The sequence below is a fragment of the Carettochelys insculpta genome, chromosome 7 (genome assembly GCF_033958435.1).
Source record: "Carettochelys insculpta isolate YL-2023 chromosome 7, ASM3395843v1, whole genome shotgun sequence".
NCBI classification, from domain to species: domain Eukaryota; kingdom Metazoa; phylum Chordata; order Testudines; family Carettochelyidae; genus Carettochelys; species Carettochelys insculpta.
In genome coordinates, this window is record NC_134143.1 from 107,732 (window position 1) to 124,974 (window position 17,243).

Genomic DNA, 17,243 nt, shown 5'->3' on the forward strand with positions numbered 1-17,243 from the left:
TCCTGACTGAGCTAAGCTTGTTATCCCCAGCCTTGCTCAGGCTTATTTATACCTGGCCCTGCAGATTTCCATGACCAGCATCTGATGAAGTGAGGCTGTGCTCACGAAAGCTCACGCTCAAAACTTTTCTGTTAGTCTATAAGGTGCCACAGGACCCTTCGTTGCTGTTACAGATCCAGACTAACACGGCTACCCGTCTGATACTTAGCTTTTTTAGATAGCTCCTAACCTGTTCTTTCCCCACCAAAGGCTGTCCACCTTCATCCCACAATGCATCACTCATCGCATTTGTCCAGGAGCTGTCCTTGTCCGTGAAGAGAGGAGCAAAGAAAGCATTAAGTACTTCAGCTTTCCCTACATCATCTGTCACTGGGTTACCTCCCTCATTCAGTAGAGGCCCCACACCCTCTCTGATCACCTTCTTCTTGCTAACATGACTGTAGAAACTTTTCTCGTTATCCTTCACATTCCTTGCGAGTCACAATTCCAGTTGCGCTTTCGCCTTCCTGATAAATGTCCTATATTCTCAAGCTATACCTTTATGTCCCTCCCAAGACATCTGTCCAAGCTTCCACTTTTTGTAAGCTCCCTTTTTGTGCCAAAGTTTTCCAAGGATTTCCCCAGTAAGCCAGTCTGGTCTCCTGCCATATTTACCTCTCTTGCTGTGCATCAGGACGGTTTCTTTCTGCGCCTTCAATAGAGCTCCTTTAAAATACTGCCAGTTTCCCTGGACTCCTTTTCCCTTCATGGTAGCACCCCAGGGGATTCTGCCCATCCGGTTCTTGAGGGAGTCAAAGTCTGCTTTTCTGAAGTCCGAGGAGTGTAATTTACTGCACTCTTTCCTTCCGTATTAGTACAGTAGAAGCTCTACTATGCTTCACCCCCAGGGCACCAGGGTGCCAAATAATCAAATGTGCCAGACAGAGAAGTTACCTACCCTGATGTAAACCCAGCCACAGCTGAGCGGTGGGCTTATGTCTTTCTGTAGGTTTTCTCCTACTTCTTTATCTTAACTCATGAGGCTCCAAGCAGATGGGAGAGCTGTCCCACACATGCAGAAAATCTGTCTCCCTGAGTGATGGAGATGAACCATCAACATTTGCCAGAGCCATTGCATATAAAGCTGGCAAACCCCTCCCACAGCTGAAATCTGGCGACACAGGGAAACTGACAGTTGACACTGATATGAGGAGTTTTGTGTCTCATTTCTATAAAAAAGTGCTCATTCATGGTCTACCATATGGATCACATTCAGCGATGAGGTAGCTGCACACTTTGTAAATGTGTGTGTACAGAGGATGTCAGTTACTCTGGGACTTCACAGCCAGGGCCATTATGTGCTTCCTCAGCCAGATATTCATACGCAAGTTCCACCAAGCTCCCCAGTCTCTGCATTTCTGTAAATTCTCTGCAGGCTGCTTTTCGTAAAAGAAAAATGAACCTGTTTCTTCACTCTGGAGGTTTCAGAGAAATGTTGCCCTCCAGCCAGGTGGAGTCGGCAGCAAGAAGGGCTGGGCTCAATGGCTGTGGCCACACTTGGCCAAAACTTCAAAATGGCCATGGCCATGCAAATGGCCATTTCGAAGATTACTAATGAGGCGCTGAATTGAATATTCAGAGCCTCATTAGCATTAGGACACTTCTGTCTGAGGTGCTTCGAAAGCGCCACTTTTGAACGCTCGTAGCTCAGCACAGCTACATGGGGGTCCTTTTCGAAAGGACCCTGCACCTTTCGAAATCCCCTTATTCCTCTCCAAAACGGCTAAACTTCTCTGATCCCGTTGTGTAAATGGCAGCACCCAGGACTCTGACTTCCGAAAACAAATTTCTGTGGGAACTCCTGGTGCTGTGGTGGTTTGTTGAAAATGTCCCTTTCTCCAAGGGCTGGGCTTCTTTGCACACAGGTGTGTCTGAGTTAGAGCTCTTTATCCTGCTAGATGAGTGAGGCCCGCTGGAGCTAGGCCTCTCGTTGGGCTGACTCACCAACATGCCTGTAACAGGTTGGGGCTCTGGAACTCATCAGACTTTGTGGAGATACAGGAGGACTGAGATTGTGCATTGTGGTTGGAATTGAGGGGTGGGAAAGCAAAGTAGTAAGAGCTTCTGTAGTGTAGCTGTTATCTAACTGGCCTACCACCCAAAAGGTCTCTGATTCAAAATGAGGCAGAGGTGTTAAAGATTTCATTATTGTGCATCCCCTTTGTGCCCAGGATGTCTCATCTCCTTCTGCGCCGGCCTGTCCCTCTAATGAGTCCAATTCCTTTGGGACAGAAGATGGTGACATCAGCTGAGCATTCCCTTTGCTGTCAGCATGGGGAAACTACACGAGTTAAACCAGTCATTTGTAGGAGGCTTGTGGCTTGGACCACCTGCCCTTGGAGGTTGTCCCCAGGAGACCAGGTCTTTCTGCTGGCCTCCTTTGCTTGAGTTGCTGAAGGAAGAAGTAAGGCAGGAATGGGTCAGAAAAAGGAAGCCAAGAAGAGGAAGACAAGAGGAGAACAAAATGGGAAGAAGGGGGTTTCTTATTCGGGGGGGTCATTTTGAAGGGCCCCAGCTCCCTGGGGGGTGTGTGTTTTGAATCTGGCACTTTTGAAGCACATGTGGCCACCATTATGCTAATGATGCGCTTCATATTGCTGGAAGCGTCTCTGTAGCATCTTCTGAAAGGAGGAGCTAGAGTGCCCACAGCCAGAGGATCTGCCCTATTGCTGGATTCTCCAAGAAGCACATTGTCCGCTCCTCTCAAAGAAGCACCCGCAAACAGCTGCTTTCTATGACCTAATGGATAGGGAGTCTGATTTCATAGCAGCCAATTGCAGTGGGTTTGTTCAGAGTCTTTCTTCTCACCTACCCTGACAAATGGTCTGGCTCCAGCTGAACTTCAGGAAGCAGTCACTGGTTGGTTGTTATCCCTGGATGCTCTCAGTGGCCCATTTACTGTCCTCCACTTGCCAAAGGAAGAGGGTGGTGGATCCAGGCTGATGTGTAAGGCACTTTTCCTCTTCCAAATGGGCTCCTGGCTCTTTTCTGAGCCCGTCGAGTGGGAGCAGGGACAGAGGTGCCGGGGGCAGGCCTGGCTTTCCTGCCATCTCCCAGCACCAGTCACAGAGCGGCAGCAGCTTCCCTGTGTGCTGGTCAGTGGGAGGCCTTAGGTCGCTGGTTGCTGTGCCAGAGGGTGGAAGTGAAGCAGGTGTGGTCTGTACGGCTGTCTGCAGCCCAGGCATAGGCTTGGTCCTCCCGTCCTGTTGCCTGGCCCTCCGCTGCTCTGTGGCTTTTAAGTCTCTCCTTGGAGCTGTCAGTTCCAGCTGCTCCCTGCTCCAGGTGCCTGGAGGAGGAAAGGTGTCTGGGCTCCAGCCTGGGGCCCTTCCTCCCTCTCACTTTCCCTGACTTTGGATTCTGGTCCTGGTCCTCCTTCCCTTTAGTGCCTGGGGGGGGGGGCAGGGGCAAAGGAACTCCCCCAGCCTCACCCCCCTTTTTGGACATAAATTCGTCTTTTGCTTTATTTCTAAAGAAGTTTGGTAAAAAGATAAACCTCTTAATCTGTTTAATTATTTTTTATTTTTATTACTAATAACTCCTTTCATACCGATTTTAACAAACCCCCCTTCTGTTGCACACCTAATAGCCTCATGTGAATAATTCAGTATTTAAGGTATTTTGAAGCAAAAAAGAAAAGGCGTTTGCCATCGGGGTGGTTGGCTGGTGGCCCAGGAAAAGGTTTGTGTTGAGTGGGCTGGGCCAGGAGTCAGAAAGTTCAACTTTCACTGAGTCAGATAGTCTCAGTGCTCTGTAGAGACAAGGACAGGGGAGGTGACCAACCCCTGGGTGGGTGCTGTGGAACAGCCAGCACCAAATGGTCACCAGGCTCAAGGAGAAACTTGTATATGAATTCTATGCAAGTTACAGCAGGTTTGTCAGGATGGCTGAGTGGTCTAAGGCAGCAGACTTAAAATAACCCTTCCTTGGTAATCTGGTTTCTATTTAGAGGTGGGGGTTCAAATCCCCCTCCTGACACACCCTTACTTCAGCCTTGTTGTGACCTGGGGGCTGATAGCCCAGCCACAATGGATAGAGGCAAATCAACATTGCACCTTCAGAGCCAGGGAGGCCAAAAGCATATTGGGGTGCCTGGGCGTATCAATTTTCAGTTCCAGCCAAGGGCAAGTTGAGGCCCTGTGGTCAACAGCCAGCCTGTTAGCCCCCTTGTCTGTATTCTTCAGTCCAGGGTCATGCTGACACTGCACATCTGTGTTTTGAAGCATCAAAAGCCTGGGCTTGAGTTTAGCGCATCTGTGCTGTCAGACACTCTGAGACTGTGCTGTTTCTTTGTGCTTTGTGCTCAGAGGCACCTAAAAGGGGCAGGATAGAGCAGAGCAGGGGGACTCTGTCTGGCTACAGGACCCCACGGGCTACAAGGGGGGAGAGCCACATGGACACCTGCCTCAGGCCCTGTGGCTGGTGCTCCAGACTGGTCTATTGCTCTCAGTGTCAGAGAGGGGACTGTGACATTCAACCCCACAGGCAAGTGTCTGCCCCTTTCCCAGCTGTGCACAGCCCAGCTCATCCCAGCTGCTGGGAGAGACCAGAGCCCCTGAGCCAGCCTTGGGGACAGGCCCTGCCCTCACAGGCAGCTGCCCATGACAGTGGCTGCAGCGGAGCCAGGGCTGCCCCCACCTTATCCGTCTGTCTGGCTGGGGCACTGCACCCCAGCAGTGTTTGGGGCAGCACTGCAGGGGACAGGAGTGAGCGTAGCCCTGTTGGGCCAAACCTGCCCATCCTGTGTCCCTGGCCGACCAGCGAGGTGCAGAAAGGTTCCTGGCAGGGTTCACTTTGGGACTTATGAAAAATTTTCCCCCGGAAATGATGAGGTGGCCGAGTGGTGAAGGTGCTGGACTGTAAATCCATTGTGCTCTGCGTGTATTGGTTTGAATCCGATCTTCATTGCCTCTTTCTTGGTTGATTTCGAGCCCTATTGTGGGATGCTACTTCCACCACACCTCAGCCTGCTGCCTCCCAGCTCTTGTGTTGGGCAGACTCCAAGCACAGGACACCTCTGTGAGGCTGAGCTGAGCTCTGGCTGCCAGAGGTGGGGATGGGATGATTTCATTTGCCCTAAAAGTGCCAAGACTGACTCCAGAGTCAGCTGCACTCACCTCTGCTGCCTGGGGCTGAGCAGGGCCCCAAACACAGCCAGGGCTGTAGTTCCCTGGCAAGGAAGTGGCAGCCCTGGCTCAGCTGGGGTCAGGCACAGGTGCAGCTGCCTCTGAGTGAAGGGCTGGTTCCCCAAGGCTTGATGCAGTGCTCTGGTCTCTCCTAGCTCCTTGGCTGGGCAGTGCACAGCTGGGGAAAAAAGCAGATGCTTGCCAAGGGGGAATGAATGTTTCTCTGCCCCTGACAGCAATAGATGCAGCCACCGGGCCTGGGGCAGGTCTCCATTCAACTGTGCCACCCTGAGCAAGTCCTGAGTTCTTCTGTGCTTCTCAGCAGCTGGAGAAAAGCCTCTTTGGGACATATCTCCTGCCCCACAGCTGAAAGGAGGACACAGGAGCTGCTGGGTTCAGCTCCCACGGGTGCCAGGCTGCTGCCTTCTGCGGCACCTGGTGTTGGCCCTGACAGGACATGGGGCTGGAGGGACCTTTGTTCTGAGCCACTATGGATGTTCTGAAGGTTCACATGCTGATGACAGGCCAGTGCTCCAGCCCTCCTGGACGCTCCTGTCCTTGTGGGAAAGGGGCAGCTCTGGGCTCTCAGCTCAAACCGCACGTGGCGCCTGCCACACTCTGGGGTGGCTCTTGCAGTGCTGCTGAGCCCGGCTTTGTGTGTTGTGTCTGAGACTGGAACCCCCCAGCCCCTCTGGGACAACGACTGCAGCAGGACAGGTCAGTGTCCCGGCCCCAAAGCAGCCAGACCCACTGAAATGCCGGAGAGTCCAGGGAAACCCTGCACTGCCCTGGGCTGTTCTCACCGGCTAAACCCCCTTTCAGCATTGACCTGAGTGAGACACTGACATGGCCACTTCCCGGCCCCAGCCCTGGGCACTCAGCCACGAGCACTAGCAAATGTTCTACCCCTGGAGCCAATGACCCTCGGAATAAGCCAACGTCCTGACCCACGCGTCTCATTTCAGAGACCACAAACTCTCTGCAGCTGCCCATGGCTCCTTTCCATGGGGGCTGGTGAGCTGAACCGGTTATTGTGAGTCTCCTCATGCTCTGATGATAGGTTCAAGTCCTGGGATGCCTTTTAGCTCATCTTTGCTACATGTCCTGGCTGCAATGGACAAATAGGCTCTACTATCCCCAGGGGGCTGTGCAGGGGTCAGCCTGGGGGGTGGGGTTTATGGGTGTCACTGGTGGCATCACCATAAGAATTCCAAATGCCTCTGTCCAGGGGTGCTGGTGACTGGCAGGAACCTGCTGTTACCGTTCTTGGCGTCCTCTGTGTTTCTACGTCTGTCACCTGCCTGGTCACACAGATTTGCTGAGCGACTTGGGCAGGTGAGATACATGCAACAGGGCTGGTGGTGCCAACGGCACAAGTCTGCCACTTGGGAGCATTTTGATGGATGCTCCATTTTCGGAGAGCAGCCGCAGTGGAGACGTCGTTGTCTCTGGCAGTAGGAGTTTAAACTGTGGCTCTGGGGTAGATTTTTACACTTACTTTCATGCTTACTAAACTGTGCTCTGCAGGGGCTGTGCCCCAAAGGGTCTGATCTCTCTGGGTGCCCAGAGCTTACCTCATAAATGAGCCTTTGGGAGAAGGAGTCACTTCCTGGGACCTCTCACTCCTTCAGTCCCTGGGCGAATTACTGACCCATGGCTGTGGGGCTGGCATCAGCCTGGCTCACTCGTGTCTTGCTTAGGTAGCTCTGAGCCAATGTGTAAGACTCAGCAGTTATGTCTCTTTGGGTGCTTTTCTCTGCTGCATTGGTCCCTTCTGCAGCTCTCTCTCTGGTAGGGCTCTGCCTGGCCCTCTGCCCAGCTCTGCCCCCTGCCTGGTGACTATTTACTGCTCAGAGCACAGGCTTGTTCCTGGGCCTGGGTCAGGCCCTGCTGCTGCTGCTGCTGGCTGAGTGTGGCACGGCCTAGGTGTGTCAGCCTGCACCAAGGGAATTTCTGCATCAGACTCCTGACCCCCCCGGCCGTGGGTCTGGTTCTCCTGCCCAATGCAGCCCATGGCAAGCAGAGCCCTGAGCATGTGCATCACACTGCACGTTTGTGTCATTGATGGGAACAGACACCTGAGCCTCGGAGGCTGGGAACTGAGGCAGCTGAGGGACGGGTTTGCTCGGTGTTCGGACATTTGCAGAGGAAAGTGTGAAGTGTTTAAATCCATTTCAAGCATCCAGTGCAACCCCTCAACATACTGGAGCCAGAGATGAAAATGGATTTCCGTTCAGAAAACCATCCAAACAGGAGCACTTGGGATAGCTTCATCTGCAGTCACGTGTTCCACCACTGAGCCAGGCTCTCTGTGGCTGGACAACAGGGAGAGCTTTGTTACTGTGTAGAGGCCGCTCCACCTTTCCAAGCAGGAACATGCCTGTGACAATATGACTGGAAAAGGGATTGTTGGAAATTGTGATACCAGACCAGTTTAAAAGGTGTGTGACATTGTGAAAGTATTTAACTCCAAACTCTACATGGGTTAAATTTCACTGGTACGGGCACGTTCAATGCAGCCCAGCACCTTCCTGCTGAAAACAACACATCATATTGTCACGAGGGCTGACATTTTAGCAGTGTAGAAGCTCTGCTGTCCAGCACCTCAGGGAGCCAGGCCGCTGGATCACCACGTGTGCCAGAGAGAGGAGTTACTGCCACTGACGGCAAACCCAACAATATCTGATCGATTGGTGGGTGTTCTTCCGTAGGTTGTTTCCTGCTTCTTTGTAACCACTGATGTTGCACCAAGTGGCTGGGAGAGAACTGCCCCACATATGCCGGAAATCTGCCTCCCTGAGGGGCTGTAGCTCTGTGAGTGGGAGAAGCCAGGTCAGCGGGGCACAAGCTGTTGTATGCACAGGGAGAAATAAAGTTTAATCAAACCCTGTTTGTAAAGCCGCTGTGGGTTCAGGAAGGGAAAGGAGCTGGGGAAACGGCTTGTCCTGTAGGCAGCTCAAGATCAGTGAATCAAAACTAAATTTGTGCAAGAGATGGTAGCTCAATGGTTTGGCATTTGATGGTGGCTCCAAAGGCCCTTAGTTCAAATCCAAACCCTCCTCTCCAAAGGTAGTTACTGATCTCCCTTCCTCAAGCACACTCTGGATTTCTCTTCTTTAAATGGAGCTGAGCCGTCAACATTTGCCAAGTGCCAATGCACATAAACCTCATAAACCCATCCCTAAACAGGCAGTAGATAGTGACATGAGCAATGTTGGGTCTCATCTCTGTTAAGAGGGGCTCTTCCCAAATCTATCAAATGTGTCACATTCAGCCCCATGTATCCGTTTGCTTGTAAAGGTGTGTGTAGAGAGGATGTCAATTACTCTGTGAATTCCCAGCCAGGGCTATTGTGTCCTCCCTCAGCCACATACTCCTCTACAATCACCACCAGCCTCTCCAGTCTCTGCTTCTCCCTTAGTTCTCTCCTGGCTGGTTATTTTCAAAGAAAAATGACCCTGTCTCGTCACTGGGGAGTTGCAGCAGGAAGGGTGGAGAGGGACGTCTGGTGAGGAGAGCAAGAGAAGTGGAGCAGGAAGCAGTGTCCTGAGAGGTGAAAGAGCTGGAGGGTGGGAGGGAGTGCAGGGTCGCAGCCTGCCAAGTTACATGTGCTCAGAAAGGCCTGAAAGCGCAGGTCCCCTGGTGTAATGGTCAGCACTCAGGACTCTGAATCCTGCGATCTGAGTTCAAATCTCAGTGGGACCTTTGTGTGGTTCATTGTGAATCTTTGCCAGTCCTGGGCTTTGTTCTCAACAGCTGCCTCCATGGGAGGGCTTCTCCCCCCTGCCTGTTGAATCAGTTCCCCTGCAGCTTGATCCCTGCTTGGGTGCCCCACTGACATGGGTGTAATGTACAGGGGGCCTCAGAATTGTCCTGGCTGGTTTGAAATACAGGAGGACCTGTGGCTGGTGCTGCAGACTTAACCTTCTGCTGTCAGGGGTGGGGAGTGGGATGTTTAGTCCCTCAGGGCAATTATCTGCCCCTTCCCCAGCTCTGCCCAGCCCTCCTCAGCAGCTGGGAGAGACCAGAGCCCCTGAGTCAGCCTTAGGGACAGGCCCTTCCCTTACAAGCAATTGGCTGTGTCCCTGTCTGCAGCTGAGTCACAGCTGCCCTTTTCCCTGGGCCTGGCTGAGACACCACATCCCCCAGCTGTGTTTGAGTCCCTGCTCTGCTGAGGTGAGTGTGGCCCTGGGGGGCTGACGCAGGGGACAAGCTGGGCCCTCTCAGGGATAGTAAAACCATCCCACCTCACCCTCACAGTTAGGACTGGCTCTGGGCTCTGGCCTATACAGCTCTGCTGTCATTGTACAACCATTTACCGTCATATCATTAACTCCACTCGTACTTAAATCCTACTTCTGGGCGCACGCGCACACCATGCGGCAGGCACGGTGCCGGGGAAGCTTGGTACGCCTTGCCCTCATGCATTGGCCCAGAACCTCCTAAAGCAAGACATGAGTGAGCCAGGCTAACACCGGCGCCACCGCCATGGGTGAGAAGGGGGCCCTGAGAATGAAGGGACCAGACACCCATGGGGTGACGCCTGCCCCAAAGGGCTTGGGGCTCCCAGGGCTGGGACAGATGCCTGCCAGGCCCCCTGCTGCTCTGCTTGGCCACAAAAAAGAACCTAGATCAAGAACCAAACCCTGAGAGCAAGAAAACACACGCAGAGACTGGAACAAATCAGAGTCCTCAGAATGACCCAAACAAAACGATAAACGTGTGAGGGCATCTGCCCAGCCCAGGCTTGCCTGAGGGCCAGGCCAAGTCACTGCCCAGGCTGCACCTGGAGGAAGAGGCAGGGAGCAGGGTTTGATTGCCAGCAGGAGCAGAAGGGGCTATAAGGCAGGGATGGAAGTTGGTAACACAGAGGCTCGGAGAAAGACAGTCACTTGTATGATTGAGGGTTCAAAGCCAGTAGAGCCAAATGAAGGGGCAGTTGTAGGTGGCAGTCCAGGGAAGGAGCAGTGGGCGCTGGGAGGGAAAAGACCAGAAGTGCTGGGTGCCGGGTCCCTGCTGGGCTGGAACCTGAGAGAGATGAGCCTGGGTGCCCCCAGCAGCCACTGCTGGAGTAGCACAGATGGGGCCTGTGGCAGGGAACAAGACTGCCAGAGTCGCTGTGGGAGTGACAGAGAATTGAAGGGCCATTAGCCCAAAAGAGGGGAAATATGAAGTTATCCAAAACACAGCTGAGTTGCAAGCTGGGCGCTGTTGGCTTCTGCCCGGAAGAGGTGCAACCACAGTTAACAGGAGGGGTGTAGTCACTGACAGGGACTGCTCATCCTGGCAGAGCTAATGCCTAGGGTGAACCATCCAGTGGAAAGCAATTACTCCGTCACACTAAGCAAATGAACAGAAGAAAAACACGCTCCACAAGGCTCTCTGAGAAAGGCAGAAGAAGGGTTTGCCTGGGACTCAAACCCAGGACACCTTCCAACCTAAGCAAGTGTTATATCCCTAAACCAAGAAGCCCCTTTGAGAAGAACTGTCCTGGATATGCTCCAGGACCAGGTTTGAACAAAGAGCCAGTGCTCTGATCAGTATCACACCTAACTTCACCTTTCCAAGGTCATTTCCAAGATCTCTTCACAGATCTGAAGCAAGAAACCAACTTCACACTCTGAACAGATCACAAACCACACTGTGTGGGAGAAAAACATCGAGAAACACGAAGTCAAGGACAGCAGCAAACACACTCTTTGGGAGTAGTATAAGGAAGTTCAACTCAAGCCTTGTTGTGCCCCAAGTAACACTTGGCCTTGCAAAACAAACCCGGCTGTGGAGGAAAAACAAACATCTCTTCTCACACCAACTGCACCTGACTTCACCTCCCAAACCCTTCCCCACACTCCCTCCTGCCTAGAGTGAGATTCACACACCCTGAGCTGGGTGGACTGGTGGTGCTGGGCTTAGTCCTTCCCAGCCCCTTTACCTGTCTGGTCTCTGTGGCTCGACCCAGCACAAGCCGAGCTCACCCTGGTGCCTTACAGGATCCAAACACCAGCAAAGCTGGGCAGGCCCAGGTGTTGGGGCTGGCAGGGAGTCAGGTGTGGGTTCTGGGTGTCCTCCCTGCTGCTGGGCCTGTCACCTACCTGCTCTCACAGATGTGCTGAGCTGCATGGGCAGGTGCTGAACATGCAGCAGGGACAGTTCTGTGAAGTGCAAAAGTCTGCAGCTTGCTCTTGTTTTGGTGGATGATCATTCAGAGTCACATTCAGCTGCATGGTATCTGCACACGTACATGTGTGTGCAGAGAGGATGTCAATTACTCTGTGAATTCACAGCCACGGCCATTATCTCCTCCAGCCGGATATTCCTTGACAATCACCACCGACCTTTCCAGTCTCTGCATCTCCGTTACTTGTCTCCAGTTGGTTATTGTAGAAGAATGGCCCTTTCTCGTCACTCTGGGGCGCCAGAGAAATGTGGCCCTGCAGCCAGCTGGAGTCAGCAGCGAGAAGGGCTGGGGTTGATGTCTGGAGGAGGAGAGTGGCAGAGAAGGAGCAGGAAGTGAAGCAGCTGGAGGGAGGCAAGGAGCACAGGGCACCAGCCTGCCAAGAGTCACAGATTTCCAAGAAAAGTCCAACTGCAGGTCCCCTGGTGTAATGAGCAGGGCTCTGAATTCTGCAACCTGAGGTCAAATCTCAGTGGGACCTCTGAGGGCTGTGATGGTTCACTGCAAATCTCTGGCTCTCCCAGGCCTGTGCTACTCCATCCAGATGCACATTTAGGAGCGGGGCTTAGGCCTTATGTTGGATGAACGAGACAGACGGCAGTTCAGCCTCTGAGAGGTTTGGGTCACTGACATAAATGCAGTGTGTGGGAATGCAGGGGGGACCTTGACTGCCGGAGGGCCTCCATAAAGAGCCAGTGCGGGGCAGACCCCGCTCACCTAGGCCATCCCCAAACCAGCATGTGGCCACCACACCCATCTGACACTGTTCCCCTTAAAACTCTGGAGCCTTCACTTTCCATGGCTGGTGCCTCAAACTGCTTGCGTATGTGGGGGGTTAGCTGGTGAGCTGGAGTCGGCTCCATGTCCATACTCTCCCACTGTCGGTTTTCCTCTCTCCCGACAGCCCACTATTGTCAGCCTGCAAATGTCTCTCTTTTCTCCAACGTTGGTCTCCCTCTTTCTTCAACCAGCACCACAAAATTGACCTGAACTTATTCAACCTAATTTTGTAGCACAGACATACCCAGAGGCACTTCACCTGGGCTGAATGGGATCTCGAGGTGCCACAAGAGTCTCTGCTAAAGTGCGGCCGTGCACGTTTGGCTGAGGTCCTGGATTCCTGTTTCTATGACTTCCCCGCTTCCTACAGAGGGAGCCCTTGAGGCCAGAAGGCCGGGCAAGGAAATGAGGAGCAGAGAAAGCCAATGGAGCTGCTGTTGAGGGCCCTTGGGAGAGTTCTCCTGCTTCTCCTTCCTGTGTGAGGAGTGCCGCGCAGTGTGGGCTGAGGGTGACTGTCTCTCAGCTTTGGGAGGCTGGCTCCAGGGATCTCCGAGCCTCACCTGGCCCGGGTCCACTAAGAAGCCTCTACCTCAGGCTGAGGTCGTGACTATGAAGCCTTCATCTGCCACGTGGGCTGGAGAGCCTGCCTGTCATGGGGTGCACTTGGGCATCAAGAATTTGGGTCATAGGGTCAATGCAATGGGGCGCAGAGGAGAACCCTCTGATCAACACCCTCTCTGGCCATTGGGGAAGGACTGGCTAGGCTGCGTGGAGGGCCTGGTCCTTCTCAGTCCCAGGGTGAAGGAAGTAGCTGAGTGACGGGAAGGAAGGAGGTGGTCAAAGGCCGTTCCCAACGGCTGCCATCCACGCCCCTGTGCATGCTGGAGTCTCCTCCCATCAGGGCTCTAGTTTGCTCCCTGCCAGGCACTTGGCCTGTTTCCTTTCCCTCCTTGCCCCTCTGCCCATAGCAGACAGGGAGGAGAGGACAGGCTACCTGCCCAAGGCTGCTGCCTGGTGTTTTTGTTTCCTTAACTCCAAACGTGTTCCCTTCCTCCCGGAAAGGTTCTCCAGGCTGTCTGCTGGTCAGCACTCAGAGGGGCAGGGAATGCTGGGGCACCGGCCAGCCAGAGAAGCAGCAACACCTGCCAGGATAGAAGGAGATATTGTGTTTCTTCCTGTTTTTAGCTGGGGAACATTTGCAGGCGAGACAGCTGGATAACCAGTGCACCCCAGAATGTCAGCTGGGTCCTTCTGTCCCTCCCCTGAAATGCAAAGCACCCGGGTGGCGCTCACCCTGGCACACATGGATGGGCCACCCAGCCCCCCAGCACCCCCAGCTCACAGCCTGGCTCTGACCCCCAGCCCAGCCCCTGCCCCACTGCTAGTCCCAGCCCCTCCTTGCCAGGTCTCGCCACTCTGCACCACGGGCTGCCGGGCTGCAGGCGCCCCCCACACCAGGCTGCTGGCCATGGCTCGGGGGCTCACGGGGCAGGAAGAGGCTGCTCTATGTGGGGTGTGCAGTGGCGTGCAGGGATCTGGTCCGGGCCAGGCATGGGCAGTACCAGGGCTGGATCTGGGCCGCACATACCTGCCTGGATTAGGGTAGGGATTGGGCCTGGGTCTCCCCCACAAGCTTCTGCCCCTCATGTCCCCCCACCTGGTCCCAGCCCAGGGGTGCTGACATCCCTTGGCTTTGGGGGCCATGGTGGAGAGATGGGCCTGGCCACCCCCACCGCCCCATAGACCCCCCCACCTGTCCCCTGTCACCCAGTCCCCCAGAACCCTTCACCTGCCCCCCACCGCCCCACAGATCTCACACCTGTCCTTTGCTCCCCAGCACCCCATAAACCCCCCTACCTCTCCCCTGCCCCTCAACAGTCCCATATACAACCACCTGCTCCCTGACCCCATTCTTAGCCGCTTTGGGCTAGATGTGCTTCCCTTGTTTCTCAGTTATAGGGGCAGTGCTCACCACGCACTCCAGGGCTGGAAGCGTTTCCCTCCGTGGCATTCCCAGGGACCAGCTCTGGTGCCCTCTGACATGAAATGCCATGTGCCATGGGAGAAGGGGGCTGTACACTCCCCAGCTGCAGCACCAGGGAGGCAGAGCAGGGCAAGCCCCTCACCCAGCCTGGCTTCCTGGATGCAGCATTGGGCTGAGTAGAGGACCCCAACCCTGGTCCCCAGCTGCAGCTCTAGGTGGGCCGAGAATACCCACCCTGCTCTGGGCAGCAGCGCCCAGCAGATGTGTTGCTGCCAGTGCCCAGAAACTGTGCCCCTGCCCTTACGTGCAGGTTTTTCCCTCACCGATACCACTGGGCAGGAATTGCAGCAGAGCAGAGCATGGCCATGGATGGGCTGTGCAGCTCCCAGGGCCGGGCACCACAGCCAGGGAACAGGGAGCTTTGGTGCAGACCTTGCCCAGGTCCTTGTCTCAGGGTTTTCCATTCCACCGCACAGAGGCAACTGGTGAAGGGGGATTGGGGCAGCACTGGCCACATGCACCACAGCCCTGGGAAGGGCTGGAACAGCTGCTCCTCTGCCTCAAGCCCCGTCCCCTCCTGCCTTGCTCTGCCCCTTCCCTGCCCTGTCTCTGCCCCTCCTCCTCCTCCCGCGTTTGACGGTGGGTGCAGTGGGAGTGGGTGCTGGGGGGTACAAGTGACCAGTGACAGGTCCCCCAGAGCTACAGGGGGGTGAAGCCCTGGGACTGGCCATGGGCAGGAGGTCAGAGCAGGGCACAGCAAGGGCTGCCTGGTCTGACAGTGTGTGGGTCTGACAGGCTGAGGGGAGTCCAGGGGACAATCACTAACCCCTGGGCTGCAGGCAGTGAGGGAGCTGGGAGGGACACCCCACACTGCAGACGAGTTGTTCCCCCCCGGGGAGGAAGGGCTCGGGTGTGCACAGACCCACCGCCAGGGGAAGGGGGATTGCTGGGCGTTCAGGCCATTACACCCCCAAAAGCTGCAGCTGCCGCTCTGGCCGAGTCCCTGGGAGCAGGAGGAGCGAGTGGGGCCGAGCTTTGGGCTCCAGGCCCTGTGTGTGTCTCTGCGCCCCAGGCACTTTCTCCCACCCCCGGGGTTTGTCTCCTCTCTCTGTGCCCAGCCCCAGGTGCTCCCCACGGGCGCTTTCTCAGGAGCTCCCCACACGGCATTTAAGGCGCCCATGGACCATGTTCTGCCTGTGCTCTTGTGCCAGGGGGAAGCGCCCAGCTCCCAACCAGGCAGCAGGAGAAAAAGGAACGTTCAATGGCCATTCTCTGGGCACCACTGAGCAGGGGGCCCACAGTCTCCAGGGTGGGAGGGCCACAGGGAGATCTGCGGTGGGCCCTGTGGCTGGTGCTGCAGACTGATCTATTGCTGTGAGTGGCAGAGAGAGGGGAGTGTGACATTCCTACCCCCTGGGCAAGCGTCTGCTCCCTTCCTAGCTGTGCACAGCCCAGCCCAGCTGCTGGGAGAGACCAGGGCCCCTGAGCCAGCCTTGGGGACAGGCCCTGCTCACCCCAGGAAGCAGCACTGCAGGGGCAGGAGTGAGCATAGCCCTGTTGGGTCAAGGACATTTCGAGGGGAAGCAAAGGGAAGCCACAGGCAGTGCGGGTGCATCAGTTCAGCACTGGGGGCAGCTGGGGGAGGGGGAATTACCACTGGGGGGGCAGAGCTAGGTGTGTGCACCTGGGAGTGAGACTCTCCCTGTCGCTCACTAGCGTGGGGTGTCTCTGCAGTGGCAGGGCTGGGGCAGGAGCTGCTCCCGCAGACAGGGCAGAACGTAGCTCCTGCCGGCTCAGGCAACTGTGTGTGTGTTACAAATGTGCTGCAGGAGCTGGTTAGCACTGACCTGTCTGGAGAGGGCCAGGAGGCAGCACACACTGTGACCGGGATTCCCTCGTGCTCAGTGGCCCAGGACTTAGTGCTGAGCACTGGGCTGCACAGACCTGTTGGTGAATAACAAGAATCAAGGGTGTCACCTCCCTGCCTTAGTAACAGACAAAGGGCTTTGGGGTTCCTCCCATGCTCCCCAGGCCCCCTCTGCAGCCACCTCAGCCGTCCACCTGTCAGTGTCTGTTACTTCTTCCTCCAGAAGGACGGCAGCTGCCTCCTGCAGCTCTGAACTCTCCACCACAGCCCAGAGGTGCTGCAAAGCAGGTGAGAGGCAGCCAGAAATATTTGGTCAGGCACCATTGGGTGCTGCTTTCCTCATCTCCATGGCCAGGGGAGCCACAGAGCCTCTCTGGGACTTTTCTTCGAACTTGTTTGGGTTTTGTCAATGACAAAGGGATGTGAGAGGAGAGTAACTCCCTCTCCTGCCCTGCCCAGACAGGGCACAGAGCCCCAGAGCTGGGAGGATCAGCCTCTCTTCTTGCAGCCAGAGGAGTCACCTTCCACACACCAGTTCCAGCTCCCTTTGCCTGAGCTCTGCTCTGCAACTGGATGCTTTCCTAATGCCCCTCTCCCATCAGCCTTTACCTTCCCCAGCAAGGGCTGGGATTGCCAAGGGAGGGCTCTTCTGTTCCCCAGACAGATGGAGGAAAACATTGCCACAGACGTACAGCAAGGCACCACTGGGAGTTGAACGCAGGATCTCCTGTTTACTAGACAGGCGCTTTAGCCAGCTGAGCCATGATGCCCCCATGTTGTTTGAGCTGTCGGTCCTGACAAAGAGGTACCTGCATAAGTCTGTGTCTTCAACCAGAAACCCGTCCTGCAGCACTTTAAAGGTTACTAACCTAATTTATCCAGTGCTGAGCTTTTGTGGGGCTGAACCACTGTGATGAACTGCCCACAACCAGCCCTTCCCATTCCCCAGCACAGACATTGTGCCTGAGGGAAGCCTCCTCTCTCCCCACCTGCCCCAGTGCAGGATCCCACCAGCAGAGCCTGGAGTCCTGCCCGTCCTCTGCTCCCCCAGCCTGAGTCCCCCCCTCACTTTCACTCTGTGCTCCCCACTCCCTCCTTTCTCCCTGTTCACACCCCAGGGGTGGGGCGAGGAGGGCCCAGCTCTGGGGCAGGGTTATCTCCTGTCTCTCACGGAGGGGGGATGGGCTGCGCTGCCCCAGCTGGAGCTCGTCAGGGGGAGTGTTTGATGCAGCGTAACGAGAAGAACATTTTGCCTTTCTGTCTCCTTCTGCCCTT

General features: G+C 55.3%; 4 non-coding genes across 4 annotated transcripts; 3 read left to right on the forward strand and 1 right to left on the reverse strand.

Annotated features, from left to right (window-relative positions):
• The first annotated feature begins 3,913 nt into the window (after positions 1 to 3,913).
• On the forward strand, positions 3,914 to 4,014 carry TRNAL-UAA (transfer RNA leucine (anticodon UAA)). The gene is given in 2 exon segments: positions 3,914 to 3,951; positions 3,969 to 4,014. It is a non-coding gene; the product is annotated as a tRNA-Leu (tRNA).
• Positions 4,015 to 4,862: 848 nt separating this feature from the next.
• TRNAY-GUA (transfer RNA tyrosine (anticodon GUA)) lies at positions 4,863 to 4,944 on the forward strand. The gene has a single exon. It is a non-coding gene; the product is annotated as a tRNA-Tyr (tRNA).
• Positions 4,945 to 8,795: 3,851 nt separating this feature from the next.
• TRNAQ-CUG (transfer RNA glutamine (anticodon CUG)) lies at positions 8,796 to 8,867 on the forward strand. Its single transcript has one exon. It is a non-coding gene; the product is annotated as a tRNA-Gln (tRNA).
• A 7,797-nt stretch (positions 8,868 to 16,664) lies between these two features.
• TRNAT-AGU (transfer RNA threonine (anticodon AGU)) lies at positions 16,665 to 16,738 on the reverse strand. Its single transcript has one exon. It is a non-coding gene; the product is annotated as a tRNA-Thr (tRNA).
• Between the last annotated feature and the right edge of the window lie 505 nt (positions 16,739 to 17,243).